Genomic DNA, 20,306 nt, shown 5'->3' with positions numbered 1-20,306 from the left:
CACAACGTTTTCACTGGTCGTACCTTAATATTTTCATATATAAGAATTTTATATTAAAAGTATTTTAATTTTAAAGAAAGAGAATTCAATTTTTTGAGATATGAATTTTATGTACCCTACATACCTTCGTTTAGAAAAAAGAAGCTTGTTACAGTTTTTAAAATCATCTTGTATATTTTACTGTTGCACATTTATCTTCATTTTTGGAACACCCCAAAACCATTACAAACCCACCACAGTGTTCATTAGTGGGGAGTCATACCATATTGATCATATCCATGCAATCAGCCTGCAAATATTCTTGCAAATAATCTCACGTTATCTCTGCCCACAGATAATTTTTGAATTGAGAACTCTTTTAAACGCGTATTTATGAAGACATATTCTAATTTAAAATATACAAAACATTCTATTTTACTCTCCACATTTCTAAATCAAAATACATATTACGAACATATTATCGATTCAAAAAATAGAAATATTTTATTCCCAGAAATTTTGCTTCTTCGAAGGATTAATATATTTGAATTGTAAAGAATTCATTATTTAAAACATTTACCTCTATATTGTACTCTTACACAAGGACGAATTGCGATCTCCAAGAAGGTTAAAAATTGCTGATTTAAGCGGTAATTTAACACAGAATGCACGACTAACGAGATTTTATTAGCATTCTCGCAATCCCACTTTGGTGGCTTCAAGAAGACTTACTAATGAATCTTTTCGAGCGTAATTTAATCGTTTATTTTGAAGTAACGTTGGATTGCTTTGATGGTTTCAAACGATTCCTTTCTAGGAAACTGTGCTGGCTATTCTGAAACACAATATCAATTGCCTTTGCAAGCAACCTAAGCTTTCGAGAATACATTTTCGTTTACTGGGGGTGAATTCGTTGAAACTTCGCTGTCGAAGTAACAATTGTACGTGTCCTATAAACACGAGCTAGCATTGTCTTACGCAGAGAGCCATGGTGACGTTGAAGTACTCTTTCGATGTTATGCAGTTCACAAAAGAACCCCTGTTTCGTAGTGAAGACTCTTGTCTGGAACGATCAAATATATTCTTCTCTCTGCGACACGCACGAAGTCGGATTTAACTTTAGAAAGACAAGGGCATTAGGCTTATCAAACCCCATCAGTCAGACAATTTTTAAAATACAATCTTTCTATTTAATTCTTTTTAATGTTGCAAATTTTAATATTTGGAAAGTTAGATTTGGAAGTTACAAGCGGCATTATGGATTTCTTTTACTATTTTTAGACTAGTTTTTTTGTGTATAATATGTGTACAGAGTGTTCCAGTATATAACCTTTAATTGTAATGAAGAATAAAAAACCGCAAAAAATACTGATTACGTATTGAAGCAGTTACAGAACTACTTTTATATTTTTACAGTAAACAGGTATTGTTTGCTCAAATGTTTGAGGTAATTACATTTTTAAATAAATTTTAAGATTTCATGGTAATTAACTTCCGCCAAAATAAAAATTAATTATTATTTAAGGATTGTTTTCAAAATATTTTCGAAGATAACTGTTATTATATTTTGGGCGTTTACTTCTAATTATTACGCATTAAAAACTTCCAGGGGGTATCTTAAATTTTTCAAAATAATTCTCCATTGAAATACAATTATAAAGTACAAACTGTTTATGGCTTTTCGGCTAATTGAATTATCTAGCCGACGTTTCCCCTTGGCAGGAAGTATCATTTGCAGGCAGGAAGCAGCGTTTCCTGATAAGCAACGGTTTTCGTTATAATTTCTGGCGCACAAACGAACGCGGAGTCGAAATCTCGCTTATTAATGATTCCGTCGAAAATTCGTATGCAATTAAAAAGTTTTGAAACTGAATTCTCCGGCACTTTTGTTGTGACCACGTTAGGTGAATCAATTATTATATTATATTTCGTCCTCCTTCGCGACTAGAATTTTGCGATATAATTTAGATTTCAAGTAGTATCAACCTAAACGCACGTCACGAGTCTCATTGCAATCGCTTCAACAGTGCTTCTCTGGCGCGATAACAAATAGATACAACTACATTTTAATTAGGCAGTGAGCTATAGCCGGTAATTAAAAGTTTCGGTAAGACCTGCAGCCGTTAATTTTCAACGTCAAACGTGCAACACTAAATCAACCGTAGTCGAGATTCTAGTTGGTTCTTACTTTGGTAGATTCTGTCGCGACCGTATTTTAAACTTATCAGAGTTTCCGATCACAGATACGAGGGATCGGTTTTGGGAAAGTAGTTTGTTCCTAACATTCGTCAGACCTAATCAACCGTCGCAGTTTTGGCTCCCTATAGCAGCGTTTCGAACTTCCACGCGAGTACTTCGAGGTACAGTAAAATTCGGTAAATATGCCGAATAATTGGACTATATATGAAGTGATAAAAACGAGGAATTGATACATTTTTTATGGTGATTTCCTCACTTTACGGTGTTAAGGAACATTTCAAACATTCTTAGAATTTTTAAATATCCTTCACCAAAATTCGCGTTGTTTGCATTTTGAAACATTAAGATCTTCCAATCCGTTCGGAAGTTATGATTTTTTATATGAAATTTCAGGGGAATCATTTATGGTCAGACATTGTATTTTCAGTAAAGAATTTTTTTCTTGAAAGTGTATAGGATTTCGGGGGTATGTGTATTCACCAAAAATGATTGTAATTAACCCCCGCAACCGAAAATAATTTTTCCAGAACGATTTGAAACTTTTCATTTTCGACGAAAAATTTAGGCACCTACCCCCTGTCGATTTTTCTTAAAAATTAGTTTTTCATTTTTGATAGTTTTATTTAATGCCCTACAGAAAAGTTGTTTAATACTTTTTCGTAGGTACCCATGAGCTCTACTTCAGAAAAAAGTTTCACTGAAATATATTCACTATTATAGGAGTTGTGGCTGTTTGAAAATTAAACCATTTTTATGGGGTTTTTCTTATTTTGCGTTGTCAAGGATCAACTTTTCGAATATTTTTGCGATTTGTACATATTCTCCACCAAAATACGCGTAGTTTGCTTTTTTAAACAGTAAAATCGTTCAATCCGTTCAGAAGTTATGACGTTTTAAAGATTCGCATGAAAATTCGGGCAGACATTTCTGGCCAGAAATTATATTTTCGGTAAGGAATTTTTTTCTCGAAAATGGGTAGGATTTCGGGGGTATGTCTAATGACCAAAAGTGATTGTAATGGACCCCTACAATGAAAAATAATTTTTCCAGAACGATTTGAAATTTTTTTTTCGCCAAAAAATTTCTGCACTAATTTATTGTCGATTTTTCTTAAAAATTTGTTTTTGATTGTTAATAAAGGCAACCATGGGTAATGTAGTAATACAATTTATTAATAAAAAGTAAAATATATAAAATTCCTACGCTTTATTCCTCAACTGTCTGGTATCGACGACATTGCTGGTTCTATGCGGCTGTGACTTGTTTGTATGAAATGTAAATCGTAACATTTACCGAAAAACAATCGGGGTAAATATGTCGGTTATTCGGACATTCTGGATGTTCTCTATTATATTTATCTTTGTATATACCTTGCGTCCCCTATTTTCTAGATCTATATGTTGGCTGTTCGACCAGCAGCTTTAATCCTTCTGCTAATACTCAGTTAGCTCCGCATTATTTAATTCTTTATAATATGAATTAATCTTTTGATGAGGAGGGTCTATCTTTTAAATTAGGGATAGTTATGCCAGTCATTTCACACTAGAATTATCAACAGTTATGGTATATTTATTTGTACCAAAGTAATTAAAACAACAGATACTTAGAGAAATGTATAATGCAATGGAAATAAATGTTTATTCATTTTTTTATAGAAAATCACGGTCGAATATATTTTTTACAATTTTTATTAAAAATTATGAATGGGTCGTTTTGACCATTTTGGCGTTAATGTTGTTAGCAAAGAACAATGGATCAAAGAACAGCTTAGAGGAGGTATCACAAAATTTAGAAACATCTAAATTGCTTAGCGTGGGAACAACTTGTATATTCTTTCTGTACGCCTGTTTTTCCCGTTTACGATACTTTTGCTAACGCGTTTAACGACACAAAAAAGGAAAGGTTGTTTAGGGTCGTTGAGTATCAATTTCTTTATAACTCAATTTTAATCACGAGCCGCGCGGCCATTTTAACGTTACATCGATGACCTCTTCGATGGCAGGTCTAGGCGCGAGCGAGAAGACAAAGCTGGTGGCTCGTAAATCGAAACCGAAGACATTTAGGACCATTGAACGAGGCTAATTGCGATAACGGCTCGATAGGATTAGGAGTAGTATACAGTGTACCGCATTGCGTGATACAACTATGAAACGTATGGCTCTAATTGCAAAAATAAATCGTTGTGCAATAATCGAAACCTAGAATAATTCGTGGAATCTTTAATTTTTCAGTAGTAGGTTCTTTTTAAAAGTAATGGGGACACTCGCTAAAATGTTGTAAAGGCTTAGAAAATAATGGAAGTTGGTGAAACATTTTCGGTAAACTGATCTTTGTAAAGTTGAATAATATTTAAGGACGCAATTTTGGACAATTGTTTCTTCCTTCAAAGGAATAGTTTTAATAGTATACGAGTTTAACAAATTACAAAAATCTAACTAAAAATTTAATTCATATGTGTATTAGAATGTTGATGTGCTTGGTCTTTCCTTGAAATTCAGCAATTTCAGCATCCTAGCATTTAAATTTTTATAACATAATTATACTATTCACCTTGTACAATTCCTAGGACATTTTTGTTCACTTATCGATTAATGCAAATTTGTTTTTGAAACATTTCTTCACAAAATTCGACATATGCCTTAAGCAGTCGATAAAATGATAATAATCGATCCTTGTTATTAAAATAATTTATTTAGTTGCAAATTTTCGTCGGTGTCCGTTGGTAAAATTATCATCTGAAAGGTAGACACTAATAGCACAGAAACATTTCACACATTTTTCCTCATTAAATGACGTTCCTTGGACGATGTTTTCGCTAGTACTTTTTCCCGCTTTCAGTCAACATACATCAACCCTTTCTTTCTGAACTCTTTGGAAACTACACCGACTCTTGTTGACCTCTTGGCTATCTCTAAGGACATACACGTAATACACACGCGCGCTCTTATAGTCGCTATTCAACCACTCTGCAATACATACACGTTCCTCGAATCTACCCTTTTAAACTTCTCACTCATACTCGGTCCCTTAAAAAACCCTCTCACGAGGGAATGTTCCGAACACCCGCCGATTTTGATGGAACTTTTACAGGAAGTAGTCTTTACAGAAATATTGGGCACGTATTTCTGTTATCGCCGAACGTCCATACCGAAGGAGCGAAAACAACCCCCAAACTAGGGGTGAAAAGCCTATTTGGTCAAGCATCTCGGAAGCTATAAGGTGTAGCGAGAAAGTTTTACACGCGGTAATTGTGTACGTTTTAACGACGGATCAGGATACCTAATCAGTTTATAGAAAAATTCATTTCTGTAATAAATATTACGTGTTGGGAATTGATACATTTTTCTCGTAAAAATATGTAATATGGTCGGTTTCTTAATTTTCTACGATATAATACAAATTTAATCTACTTGTAATTTGTTTACATTACACGTATAATCGAATGTTCATACGATAATAAAATTACTTCCAAGTGTTTCAAAGATTTAAAGGATTTGTAGTCTTTAAATGAACATGTATTATATATCGACTAACTAATATTTCATTATACAATTTGTAATAATACTTCGCGTTTATTAAATGCAACCTTGTTTAAAGAAATATCGAAAAATATAATCTCGAGAAAAAATGTTTTCGATCATAATCTTTCGAATCAAACAATTCATTCGTTAGACATTTATCATTAAAAGTAACGAAGGTGTAGCTTTGTAATAAAGTTAACGATACTGTTATTTATTTCGTCACGAATTTGCTCTGTTACCTAAATTTGGTTCTTCATTTTTGTACAATATTTTTCCTGTCTGACTATCGTACAAATAAGATCTTTTCGAATTTCTGTTACGAAACACTTGTCACGCAATCCATAATAACGATCGACATGCACAGATAATTGGAGCCTCTTTAAGCCCTTAAATTTTGTTCATGCAAATTCGCATAACCTTGCGTCGAAATGTTTGGAAATGTATGCAGAATGAGACTATCGCTATCAGTCTCACGCTACGAATGCAAAGTATGCCAATTTTTACCTCGCCGACTCATCGATAAAAAATTTTACGGAGTCAAATGTATGCATTCAGAAGGAACATCGTCAGAGTCATTAAACCTTTCACTATTACTTGCTGCAAGCCATTTTTTCATTTTCAGAAGTGTCCTTTGTATGAAATTTTAGTATGAAACACAAGAATCGTTCGATGGTGTATTTGTTATTGTATAGCGTTTCTAATAACACTAGAATTATTAATAAGCAATGAGGTACATTCATTTCGAGCGTTTGAAAGGAAAATTGTAAGCAATCAATGTGTCAATCGATGAATTCGCTACAAAAGGGAAACCATGTGGGTGGTTCTTAACTTCTTGTTCTCAAAGGGGCTCTAGAAATTTTAAATATTAAATTTTGTTACATATATTATATTATAAAAATATCAACTTTATTTTTTCAAGATATTTAACCGATTAGAATTTTCAAGAATTTATCTTTTAAACTGAAACAAATCTTTCGATTCAATGTTCTGAACTAAACACTGTATTTTGTACAGAGAAGCTACAAGCTTTCTTAATTAAGCTGTTCGAAGCCTTTACACGCTGATAAAGTGCTGAAACAAAGTTGAAATTCAAACTTCTCTAATATTTTTTTAGCAGACATATTTGCAAACGTCTGGGAACGTAAAGGGATTCTTTTAACAATAATGTTTTATCTCGATGACGCTAAAATTGAACGTGTTTTTCAATATACAAAACACAAAATATGCCCATGGTCTCAACAAACGTATAAAAGAACCTAACGAGGATGTAAACCTGTTATGGGACATCTAGGGCTTTTTCCATAGCCATAGCACCTACTTTTTCGTCGAAGATTGTCGTATAAAATCCAGTTTTCATCCCCGGTTTATGCACACTTTAGGAAAGGTTCGGTTTTATTATACGTAAATAAAAATATTCATGCAATCGATGAAGAAAGTTTCGTTTCGTAAACCAGTGTGGAACCCATACTTCGAGCTTCGACGCAACCCCTTTATTTTCAAATATCTACGAATAATTGGTATTATTATTTATTTATTCGAAAACGTAATCCTTCGTATATATAATATTATGTTCAAAATTTCTAAAATCCCCTTTGATTTCTCCTACTAAATTATGAATTTCATCCTCGTAAATCTGGGAATTTCGACAGGACAAATTCATGGGATGACCTAACGTTAATTACACGTATGTCTTAAATGCACGTTGGAAACCGGAGGTCTAATTTAAACGCCACCCTGGCGATTAGCCACCCTTGGGCGGTGAACAAACCTCACACCTGTTCGGGACGGCTCCGGTTGGCACGAAAAACGCGTTAAACCGTGGAAGTGTTTCACGCGCAGTTTCAGAGTTAATCCTTTTCGGAAAAGTTCGTTGGATAATCGGTGGCTTTACGTGGGAAGAAACAGAGAAGAGAAACTCGTTTGTTATGCGAAGAACGATTTGCATCCTTGACTCCCGTTCGTCGTTCGAGCAAATTGTTATACGAGGATTCTACGAGTACACAAGGGGATTATACTAATTAGGTCAGTCCATTTTTCTGTTCTAGACAAAGATCAGCTGCTCTATTATCGTACGACTCGACTTCTCTTCCAAGTCTAATTGTACTTTTATTTAAACTTTAGAATTTTAATCCTTTGCAAACAAATGTTCCCCGGGTCATAAGAAGATTATAGGACGACGTTATATAGCGATAGAGAGCGATTATAAATGAAGGGTTGTTCTCTTTTTAAATCGTGTTTGTTCAAATAGAAAAATTTCGAGTGAGAAACAACGTAGAAATTATTATTGTGTTCTCAGGTACCTGTGTTGCATATCGTTCGATTTTTATTTCATAAATAAGTTCAATTTGAAACGATTCGTATGTCACTATGTCGTAAGAAAGTGTGTTCGAGCTGATGGTAGGTGATCAGAGAAAAGTCTTCGCGTGCAAAAGATTGATTATACTTGTGTTTAAAATTTCAAATTTTAATTATAAGAGTCTAATTTTGTTTATGTAAATCTGTATGTTCCCTGTTCTATAGTTTTTTGCTTAAAACAACATGGCGCTTGTTCCCTGTTTTCTCGACTTCTTTTTTATTCTCACGAACAAAGAAAGCTATTAAAGGGAAGTGATTCGCGGATGTGGACGAAGCGAAAGAAAAATCGCCGGAAGCCAAAAACAGTACTCTCGTTAACCAGTTCTAGAACTGCTTCAAGTCGTGGAGAAACAGTTAAAATAAATCTATCGCGTGACAACGCGTCGCGAATGTTTGGTAACATATTTCATGAACATTTCCCATATTTCCCATTTCTTCTAGTACGACTTAATTATCAAAAAACGTGCCAAAGAGTTTTATCTTGAAATATTTACGTTCTAGTCTTTCCCCGCGAAGCTCTGCCAACATATAAATAGTATAAGCAGAATTAAGAAAAATATTATTAGGAAGTTATAAAAAAATACGATTCAGAACATTATCTACATATATCTCAAAATGTTAACATATTCAAATATTTATTTTCTCCAGTTTGTAGATCGAAATACGAAAAGATATAAAATGTGGCATCTTCTTGTCACGTACAAAATTACACTTGTTAAGTTTTTAAATTAGAAATAATTTAAATATACAAATTAAAATAATCTCCTATTAGTTAGTCAAAGTATTCGTTTGTTAAATTTATAATGGATGTTCCGTTTCCGTCTGTGCCAACCTGACAAATTGGAATTATCGTTCGAGGCAGTACGCGGGAGATGTTTTGCAGCGAAATCTCATCGATTCCGTTGTTACGGGTACTTTTTATGCATTTCCCCAGACATTTTGATAATTAATTTGCTGACAAGCTGTTTAAAGCAACGCTTGTATCGCCGTGTATTACGTAAACAGCATTGCATTTTACATAACACGGTAAAATTAATCAACGTTCCGCGAGCGAAAATTGCGATCACGAGAGTAACGTTGCACGAGGTGTCATTCAATAAGTGCGGAGACAAACGACCGTTATTTTACTACGGTTCAATCGACGAATTTCACGATTTTTCTATTTTTCAACATAATCCCTCGCTACAATTATTCGAGATTGCTTCCGACGAATTTATTTCGCTTTCAAATGGATTCAAATCTGTAAAATGATGGGGAGAATTTGAATCACTTTGAATTTTATTCGAAGCCTTAAAATTCTTAAATTTCTTACAAGCTTAATAAATAAATATTCAACGTCTTACGTGCTTATATGATGCATTTCAATATGAAAAATAGTTTGAAGGGATGCTGTTATTAATATTTTTTATATTGTTATTTTTTATACCTTGTAGTTGCGTATTTTTGATGATTTTTAAATATATTTTAGGGAAGAATTATCTACACTTGTATAAGCCGTATATATTATTTGTTTCCAGTTACATATATAGATGTGTCAGGTCTATACAAAATTATTTTTTTCAAGATAGGAATAAATTGTCAATGTTAATGAGAATCCCATCGCGAATCAAATATCAATAGACTCTATAAAAATATATTATTTTCCTCTTTTTAAAAAGGTCTACCAAAAATGATCCTTCAATCTCTTTGAGGAATATCTATCACGGTTATATATATTTTTCGTGATAGGTATGCCCACGAAAAATGGTCTCGATTCGTCGATAGACCCCTGATATATCGTGTCTTCGCGTTGCATCTTAAATATCGTTGTTCCATGTGCTATAAAAGCGTTTTCCATGGCGGTCGAAAGTTTGATGCAATTTGTAGCGGTCGAGTATAAAACGAGAATGATATGTCAGTTCTCTTGTGCATCGTCGAAATCAGAAGGAAGGATGCAAACGTCAAGGAGGAGACGAGGATCGAACGATATTCCATCCGCGCGGAAACTAATGGCATTTCTGTTGAAAAATATCAGGTCCTCTTGCATAGGAACTGATTGAATAAATATATACATATACACAATATTTAAATGTTAAATACAACCACTTTAATTATTCTTTGCATATTACATAGTTTAATATAAATAAATTGCAGTAATGCCGACAATGCATTATATCGAACAAAAGCACGGGAATCCCCGCACGATCTTCAACCTTATTATAGGTGCCGCCATTTGGCTGCGTGCTTATTGCCGCGAGTTATGAACGGCTCAATAATTTCGTTTTGCAACGAGATCACGAAGAACATCTTAAACGATTTCTGACCTTTCCGTGTCGAGAAAGAATCGCAAAATCGCTAATTGGGAGGCTGGTAAAATAATCAAACGTTAGGCACATGGCCCGCGACTGCGTTTCTCGAAGTAGCTCCACTCGCGGTTCGTATCGTTTGCACTCGTCGAATTTATAAACAATTGTTCGTTCCGGCTGCGAATCCGCGAAAGCTTCGATTCTCGCACGGAATAGGAATCATTTAACCTTCCTCAGAATATTTTCTTTGGGTAAAAAAAAACATTTACGCGACTCCAGTTATATTTGGGGCACGATAAATGTGAACGAATCGAAAAATTGCAATAGATACAGGGAATGTAATTATTACGATTGCAAGTATTCAAATTTAGTCGTGCAGGTAAATAAATATTATTATTTGTAGAATTTCGAAGGCGTGAATTTTCGAATTTGTAGAATTTCTTAAACACGTTTATTTTTAAAGTTATTAAGAAATTTTTTAGTTTTAGAAAATGTTGGGTGGATTCGAAGCTTGAGTGTTAAATAATTATTTTAAAGAGTTTGTTGAAAATCTGAATACAAATCGATTAAGCAATATATCTGTTTAATCTGATATCTGATAATGTTATTGTAATTCTGTTCAAACATTTATTGTTGTCATCTACGAAATTGGTCATTTTCGAATGTGTGATGTAATATAAATTTCACTTAAACTTTTAGAGATATAACGATCTTCTTCCTTCCACGAAAGGGAACAATTATGGTTGTTTTAATTAAGGTAGGCGATAACATTATTTAAAGCAGAAAGTAAATTAAAACGTGACATTAATGAGCACGTGGCTTTAATTATAATTATAATCTGTTCCCTTTTCTAAAAAACACACGTCACTTCGTATTTCGAAATTTTCACACGATTCAAAAATTGTTTTCAATTTCCACTGACGATAACATAATATTTAAAAAAAACAGCGGTCGTCGAAAAAGCTAATTTGCAGTGTAAACTTTATAACTTTTGCAATTTCTGGAAAAATGGTATCCAAATATTGACTTTTTTTGAAATTCATTTTTATTCTGTTGCGCCCAATTTACGGACTATTGCTTCAATTAAATCAATATCTCTCCAATAGTTTTTCAAATAACTGTTGTTCGATGAAACGTAAAAGAAGACAGATTTATTACATTTATTTTTAAAAAAGAGCAATGGAACATAAAAATTTATTTAATGTATTTTAATGTTGTTTAGTAGCTGGCTTAAAGTATTTAATTGAAAATGTTCCTGTATAATAAATGGTTATTCTTGACATCGCTTAAATGCTTCTCCAAATATATTAGAACACCTAACAGAAAATGAAATAAATCTGAAAAACTTTTAGAAAATTGTTATAATTTATTCAATATATTTCAAATCACAAGTACATACAGGGAAACATGGAAACTGTTTACGAGGATATAAATCGAAAAATCCTTTATCATTTCGTAATTAGCTTCGTTTGATATTGATGTTACCGAGAAAAATGGTGGCTAGTATTCTCTGGAACACTCTCTGAACGCTGGAACTGTTCTCCCTGCGATCAGAAGTTGCATGAAAAAGTTTCTCATGCAGGATGCACCAGGGAAGAGAATTGTTCGCGAGAGCCGATTGCTTCGGAATCGCAATGAGGAAGGAAGGAGAAAGAGTCGTTAGCTTTGCAAAACGTTTATAGGTGCTCCCTGAGCGTACAGGAGTATAGAGTTCTTTGCTCGAAGGCTTTGTCAACAGCTTGGGAAACCAGTTTGACCAATATCGGCTTATTCTACTTACGCGACGCGCTACTATACTATGACTGCGCATAACACACACTGGAAGAACATGCATAAGTTCAGGAAACCATTATGTACTATTGACATCATGGTATTAATCGTAAACTATACAATTAAAATAATTAAGAAACACAGAAATGTGAATCGTTGGGCATTTACAGCGATTCGAGTAATTTTAGTAATTCGATGAGCAATTTTTTGATTATACAAAATGTTTCGTTTCGTATCTCATTTACGTACCTCTCCATCGAGTTGAATTTTGTAATTTATTTTCCAAATCCTTGAAGAGGACACCATTTCGGTATTTTGAATCAGTAAAAGTAATAACGTTACGTATGCTTTTGTTGTATTCGTCGATAAACTAAATAATATTCTTCTTGATAATGTACCACATTATGTTTGATTCGAGTAACTGTAATTGTCCAAGAATATTTTAAAGCTATAAATTTAATTATAGTTCAAATTTAATAATACCAATTTTAATTGGTGGTTGATCTACCTAATAATATAACGTGGAAGAATTCATAAAAATACATTGTATAGAGAATAACTACGGAGAAAATATTTTAATAATTAAAATTAGCCGTGAGATGAGTTAATTACATGTTCGTGACTTCTTTGATATAAATTTTTTACGAATTTACTGATGTTATAATTTTGTAGTTCACCATGGTCTACAAGTGGTCGAAACGTTGTGGAAATAGATGAAAGTATTACCCATGAAAAACGTTCCCCCATTACTAAAGAAATCCTCTCTCTGCAATAAGCAGTAAACTCAAAGAGTAAAGCCTCCATTTTTCGACCTCTAACGATCCGAATGCTTTATTATCCAGACAGACTTCTATTTCAACGCTTTATTATTCGAACAGAATGTTTCTTTGTGAAATTTTACCCCCGTTGAAATGTTCAACAATAGAAAATTTGAAAATAATTCATACATTGGAAACTATCATAAAATAAAAAAGATACGTCACACTAAACAGTGCCATAAAATTTCATTCAATCTATAACACGAAATTATCATTAACATTGAAATTGAAATTACCATTATTTTACACAAATTTAACATAAACTAAACTTTACCTCTTTTTACTGTATTTTTGTTTGAAAGCCTCATGTCCTTATCAGTAGATACTGTAAATTTAATTTTCCTAAATCATAATTATCCGGTAAAAAAATTCCAGTGATCGAAATTTACTGCTCCAAAAATTTGTGAAACTTTTTCCATCTCTAGAAACTAAATGATATACGAGAGCAATGATTTACACTCTTGCAGAGGATATCGCTGGTAGAATATTCGATGTACAACGAGTTCTTAAATTATTGAACAGGACCCCCGTCGAGTCATAGGGTTTCGTGAACATCGTGCAAGTGGTTTCGAAGCGACGGGAGGCCCGAAGGAAAATTCGATCGTATAATCCACTCGGGGGAATTCCCGAAAGCTGATCGCGAAATTAGGTCGCGTTCGAGGGTCGTTATTGTTGCTACGCCGCCGGGGATCCTTTTTTAACGACTTAATTTTTTAATCGGCTTTTATGCAACGTTCGCACGAAAACGGCTCTCGAAACGTATTAACGAATGCGTTACATTCAGCATCGAAATTGCAGTTGGAGCGGCGCGATATCGATAACCGTTCGAATCGCGGAGTCGATTCGGTTATAAAAGTTAACAAGGCCATCGCAAGGATACCAATGACGCAGATAATATGTGTCTAACGCTTACAAAACGGAGAAAAAAGTCGATCGACCGTAAAAATAATTGGATTAATTAGATCCATTTTCTTATCGCGGGGGAAAAATTTTTTGTTCCATTGTTCGAGCCGAAACGCTGCAATTCTCGATGGCGAAATAAAATTGAAACCTCCGAATAATAGAAATACGATCGCTACATTTTTACGTTCATTGTAGAAGAAAATAATACGTTCTGCAAAACCTTAATACTGTTAATTACAGGGAATGAAATATTCAGTTACTGACCAATTTTTAAAACAGTGAATTTTGAAACAGCTCATATTATTTTACTAGCGAATGAAAATTTAGAAATAAATATAAATATACCTTGCCAAATTTATATTGAAAAATCAGAAATTATCAATAAAAGAGAAAAATCGAAATTCAATTTATATGATTTTTTAAAATTTTAACTTTACTAAAATTAAACTTTGTGAATCACTGGTGGACCAAGTTTTAACAAAATAAAAACCTATGTGGTCAAAATGTAATACAACTATCAGTTAATAATTGGTTGTAATTATAATTACAAATGTAATCGATAATCCTGATCAGAGATTTTTAAAGAATTTAAATATTAAAGTTTCGTTATTTTTAATTAGATGTCACTGAGAAATAACCATATAATCAACAATGTTGCCAAACGGCTAATTATTTTGTAATTATCAATGGTTATTTTAATTGAAACTTCTCCAACACTGAGTGACTACAAACTTGGCTCTATCAGAGTTCCGGGGGAAAGTAAAATTCCATTACTCTTCAGCCCTCCTAAAAAGAAATCACCAACTACCTTCCAAACTTGATTCCTCGTTGTGGCTCCTTGGAAGTTTACGTCACGCGTTTCGCGATACCCAAGAGAAACAAGTTTACACAACGCTCTAACGTCATAACGGTGCCAGATTAAAAATAATACCTCCGTGACGTCCCAGATAATTACTTCACGTTGAGCGCATGAAGCAAATTAGAGGTTCTTGTTTAAAAATTCTCTTGTAACAGATTCCAACGATCGATTTTTCCGTAAATTAAATTGTACAAGCAAAAATAACATTCTACAATTTTCAGACTCAATACAGAACAAAGTAAGATAGAGACCATTTCATAGAACTATGTCATATAAACAGTAGATACATTTTAAAATTTTATTAAGCAAAAAGCAATTGACTGATCAATGTTACATGTTTCTCCAGGAATTGAATCTAAAATCTTATTTTTAGTTTTCATTTAGAATAGCTTTTTCATATACATAAACTCTAATTTATCCAAGGAAAGAAGTTAATTTTTTTCTCACATGCTGTAAACTTTTTAACTTTCTATTTCCTTACTTTAAAAACTAGTTCAATACCAACGTAAACTATATATTTGTAAAAAAATTGTTTTTGCAATTGGATGAGGGTGACAGGTTTTACAAAAGTCATAAACAGGGGTTCCATCATCGTAGATTGAATATTAATTAATAAGTAATGAAATGAATATCAACAAACTGTTTCGTGAAATTTAAAGATGTTTCTTTAAATTTAATTCAAACGTTTAAAGAATTATTATTTAATTTCTAACTTGGAAATACATTGTTTCTCAAAGCAATGGATAGAATGTTTCATTTAATGCAACGTGGTATGGAATAATGCAGTAAAGAGATGATTCCCAAGTGGTGCTCCATACATCATGCAAAAGGACCCATATATTATATTAGTTTGTTCGCCAAGAAAGATGCATTAGTTTTCAAAATTGTCACCGCGATGTGTACGACGTTTGAATTTACAGTATAAGAGTTGATTGATAACAACAGGTCTGGAACAACAAGTTGTCGGAATAGATACAAATTCTAACCCTTATTGGGTAACCTCGAGTGTCTAGTTTAAACGTGAAAACTTTCAGTTTCGCGTGTGGCATCGTTATACAACAGCGTTATTTACCATGAGTTCGATTTCTGAGTTGCGAAGTTTGCACCTCCGTGCAACCCCAATTTGGCACCACCAAACTTTTAGTTGTTGTCAAAGTTGATGCGGGCAGTAAAGGGAATGATATTCTATCGATAGTATCGATAGTTTAGAACAGTGGTTCTTAATTTTGAACCGGGGGCGTCAGTCAATTACATTACATTTCAATGACATTATATTTCAATTACACTAATCGTTATAATAGTCTGCAATTGAATTAGCTGGAAAATTTGATTTATGCAGTTCAATTACAATGATATTGAATTGTGATGTAATTGAAATACAAGGTAATTAAACTTCGTTGGAATATAATATAATTGAATTAGCACAACTCTGTAAGCCGGAGTTCAATCAAAACAGTCATATAATCAATTTCAGTTCTTGAAACCGTTATGAGAATATTAATTTGGTTTCGATTACGGTTCTTCAGAATTTTATCGATTCTATTATACAATTATTATTATTCGTCCTGTTTTGATTACGTTTCGTTTAGGTACGCTGCAATAAAAATTAATATTTTTCATGTTGCTGTCAAACTTTTGACATTTGATATAGAATACAAAATATTAGCGTTAATATTTTCAGAAATTTAACAAGAATTAAAAACCGTATTGAAATCATCATTTTTAAGTCATGGGTGACTGAAAAAGACACGAAGAAGTCGAAGACGTATTTTTTATAAACGTGTAACCGATACGTTATTGGAAAACAAAAACAGACGACGTGTTAGAAAAATGTGATACAAAACGAAAGACAACGATTAAAGTAGATATGTCGATTGTCGAGACATTTTCTTCGAATACTCGTATATCTTTGCGTCAAGGACGGGCAGAATTGGAGGGAACGGGTGTAGATTTATCGCCATGGAAGTATTTGGGAATGTTTAATTCCCAACAGTATTGAATTCCCCAGTCCGATAAAAATCTCATCGAAAAAAGGATCGTTTGGGAAACGTCCGGACATCGATCGTACTTGAAATAATGTCTTCTTAAATGGATTTTGTTTTCGAGAACACTCGACTGGCCATCCATCAACAATAGGTTTACTTTGAAACTAATGGCACGGGTCGTCAATTTATAAAAAGAAATAGGTTCTAGTAAAACGATGCTAATTTTACGCAAGATTCAAAGATTCCAAAAAATGAGACCCCTATTTTCAAGAGGAACAACGCGTAATCCGAGTAGAAAAATTATTGGGTTCTAATTGGGATCGGTTACTATGGCCCCGATGCTGTAATTGAGATACGATCTCCAGATCAGATTCTGTCTGACTCACGCAGGATTTATTTACGATTATTTATGATTCTGGTTGGGTTCAGGCATATTTCTGATCTCCAATGAATTTAATTATTATAATTTAATCAGTCTTCGTTTCCAATCGAGGCTATAAAAATATGTGGTTCTATTTAAAATATATCGATCTTAAAATCTCAAAAAAATATGATTCTGAGGAAATTTTTGCGTACCATAACATTTATCATTTCAAACCAAGATTAATTTCATGCGTTACTTTCTGTTTTAATGTTCACATGTTCAAATTATGCATTAGTAAAACAGAGAATAAATATTAATGTTTCAAAATATTTCGAAAATAATACATTTCCGAGAGAAGTGTTCGAAAGTTTCTCGATTTGAAGGGGGAAATGCAACTACTCTATTTTTTTTAATTTTTTGCGTGTTTTCGATACATATGTCCAGCATTTTTAATGAATTTCAATTACGAAACGAAGAAAAAATTTCGAAAGAAACGGAGCAAATGCAGAAAATTATCGATGAAAAATTTCAGGAGGAAGGTGCTCGGGGGGAGGATGTTTTTTCAATTATGCCGCGCTGGTGGGATAATTTTCATTGTCCCCTTAGGCGTGGGGATATCCCCATGGCTCGGATTATCCTTATAGAAATATCGATAGCAAACCTTTGGCCGCCTTGTAGCCATTTCCACGAGAGTGGGAGTGTAAACGTCGAGTGGGAGGCTCGTAAAGTTGAGAAAGTACCTGCTCTTGACCGTCGACGGCGTTGTACCAGCCCCGCAACTGCCAATAGAGAGTTCTGCACCGCTATGACTGTACACGTAGTGTTTCGACCCCTGGTATTATTCCACGAAGCGTTTATGAGAATACTGGTGTAGCGGAATTTTGATATTTATGATGGTAGATAGCGTGTGACGGTACGTTAATATAAATGAATGTCGTAATTGTATACCGCGCGAGTAATTAAATGGCGACGTAATTTAGGTATAACCGCCAATTATGAAAGCAGCTAGTGAGTAATACGAATTCTCTGATTGGACGAAATTACGCGTGAACAGTATCACGGTAGCTTAATGCTAAACTTACCACGATCGGTCATATGATTGTTTTTAAAATTTCGTTTTGAATTTCTAACATACAATGTTATTTCAGCACCATTTAACTGTATGACATTTCTTATAGTACATGTATAATGAATTTTTCAATATTCACTTCTATTTTTATTGTTTGTTTTCTGGGAAAAAATATGTAGTCTGTTTTGTATACAGGGTGTTCGGCCACCCCTGGGAAACATTTTAATGGGAGATTCTAGAGGCCAAAATAAGACGAAAATCAAGAATATCAATTTCTTGACTAAGGCTTCGTTAAAAAGTTATTAAAAAATTAAATTAAAAAATTTCAAATCATTCTGAAAAAATTATTTTTGGTTGCGGGGGTCAATTACAATCATTTTTGGTGAATACACATACCCCCGAAATCCTACCCAGTTCCGAGAAAAAAATTCGTTATCGAAAATATAATGTCTGATCATGAATGAATGATTCCCCTGAAATTTGATGTGTTACAAATCGTTCTGAAAAAATTATTTTTAGTTGCAGGAATTGGTTACAATCATTTTTGGTGAATAGACATACCCTCGAAATCCTACGCACTTTCGAGAAAAAAATTCCCAAATGAAAATATAATGTATGGCCAGAAATGTACCCCGGAAAATGCGAATCTTTACGCTGTCTTCTATGTTTATTTTTAAATTTCTTTTGACTCTATGTACTCAAAGAAGTTTTAGCAATTTCTATGGATTACATGACTGGTGTGCGACAAAGCTGGATAATAAATTGTTTATTCAATTGCAGCCAGCAATCAGCCAGCATATTTTCGTTAATAATGATTTTCTCTGGAACTAACTACGATGTCGATTACAAACGAAATTCGTTGTCAAGGGTGTTTTATCTTCTATTCGATGAAAATTAAAAAATTGTAGACAAACCTATCGATAACAATGGCAATCGATCCTTATGTTTTAGAGTCTACTTTTGCTGTCAATTTATTCATTTGGTGAATAATTTTTTGTTGAAATATAAAGAGTTTCTTGCCTTTCGTGAGAAATTTACTTTTTTGAGCGATATGACTATTGAAATACATGTGCAGTATTATTTAAAATATGTTACTTTATGTTTTCTATTATGTATTGCCCGTAGCTTTGATCGCATTGAAGCTCCTTTCAGTTATGTCTGTATATTGAAAATATATTGGGTCGTATTTCCAATAAAAAATTTCAGATATTTGCGTTGGATGACATAAATATAAATCTCATAAATGTTAGAACAAGTTCTTAGTTTTTCGATTATTATAAATCCAACAAAAAAGTCGTCCAAGAATATTCCTGGGTTTATTTTAAAGGTTGAACCCTCTACTTACACATTCATAAGTTGAATTTCCTTGGAGATTTCCTTTTACACTGGGAAGCGAATAAGAACGTGAACATGATTCAACGATCCAAGTTTATAATCGACACCGTGATCTGTGATACAGCGAGTTATACACATTGCATTCAGTACTAAATATTAGTGCACGATAAATTATATTTATGCAGTTATTAAAATAAAGCAAGAGGACTACACAGACTTAATCGAAAGACTTTGTTAAAACCGAAAATATTTACTCTGCTACGTATTTGTTGTCACACGGTAATTATACGATAACTGAACACTTATTGCACGCTTTAAAGATTCACGATTATGATTACACCGTAATTAGTCGTTAATTATAATGAAATTACAGTGTGACTATATGTAATGTAATCAGATTAGAAAGGAGCAAAAATAAATTCCATGCATTTCTTAATTCCAGAAGTACAGATTGATTTTACGAAAGGATTAAATTCGTTTGAGAATGTAATGGGGACTATTTTCATGAATTAATTTTTTTTAAATCTTAGTAATTTAAATATTCACTTATGGATTTTCCGTTTCATGCGCACATTCAAAGTTAGTTTCTATCGAACTAGAGATCGGATTACTATCATCGACGAAGACAAACCGGTCCATTATTCGCGAAATTCACTTAGTCGTTTGCTAGATAAATCTGGATAAGAAAGTTTTTACAACGTCTTGGATTTACGGAACCTCTTCACGAACAATCGTCGAGATTTCTGGTCCCGTTCGTTTCTTGTTTTCCCGTCCCGACGCAACAATTTCATGTAAATAGGAAGCAATCAAGTTTTTCATTTCCGCGCTTTCATAAAAATCTGCTGCGTTTTTGGAATGAAAGGA

At 33.3% G+C, this 20,306-nt stretch overlaps 1 protein-coding gene across 4 annotated transcripts in view; it reads right to left on the bottom strand.

Moving 5' to 3' along the window:
• LOC143347030 (neuropeptide CCHamide-1 receptor-like) overlaps window positions 1-20,306 on the bottom strand; it is an 84,844-nt gene that overhangs the window by 13,713 nt on the left and 50,825 nt on the right. Inside the window, exon 1 of one of the 4 annotated variants that reach the window (XM_076775882.1) lies at window positions 17,700-17,820. The exons of the other annotated variants lie outside the window; for them this stretch is intronic. The gene's annotated coding sequence lies outside the window, so the exon portion shown is untranslated. Of the gene's footprint in view, window positions 1-17,699; window positions 17,821-20,306 lie in introns of those variants that run through there. 4 annotated transcript variants of the gene reach the window in all.

This window comes from Colletes latitarsis, chromosome 2, assembly GCF_051014445.1.
Source record: "Colletes latitarsis isolate SP2378_abdomen chromosome 2, iyColLati1, whole genome shotgun sequence".
NCBI classification, from domain to species: domain Eukaryota; kingdom Metazoa; phylum Arthropoda; class Insecta; order Hymenoptera; family Colletidae; genus Colletes; species Colletes latitarsis.
The sequence above is the reverse complement of the archived record's forward strand: the minus strand, read 5'-3'. Positions and strand labels throughout refer to the sequence as shown.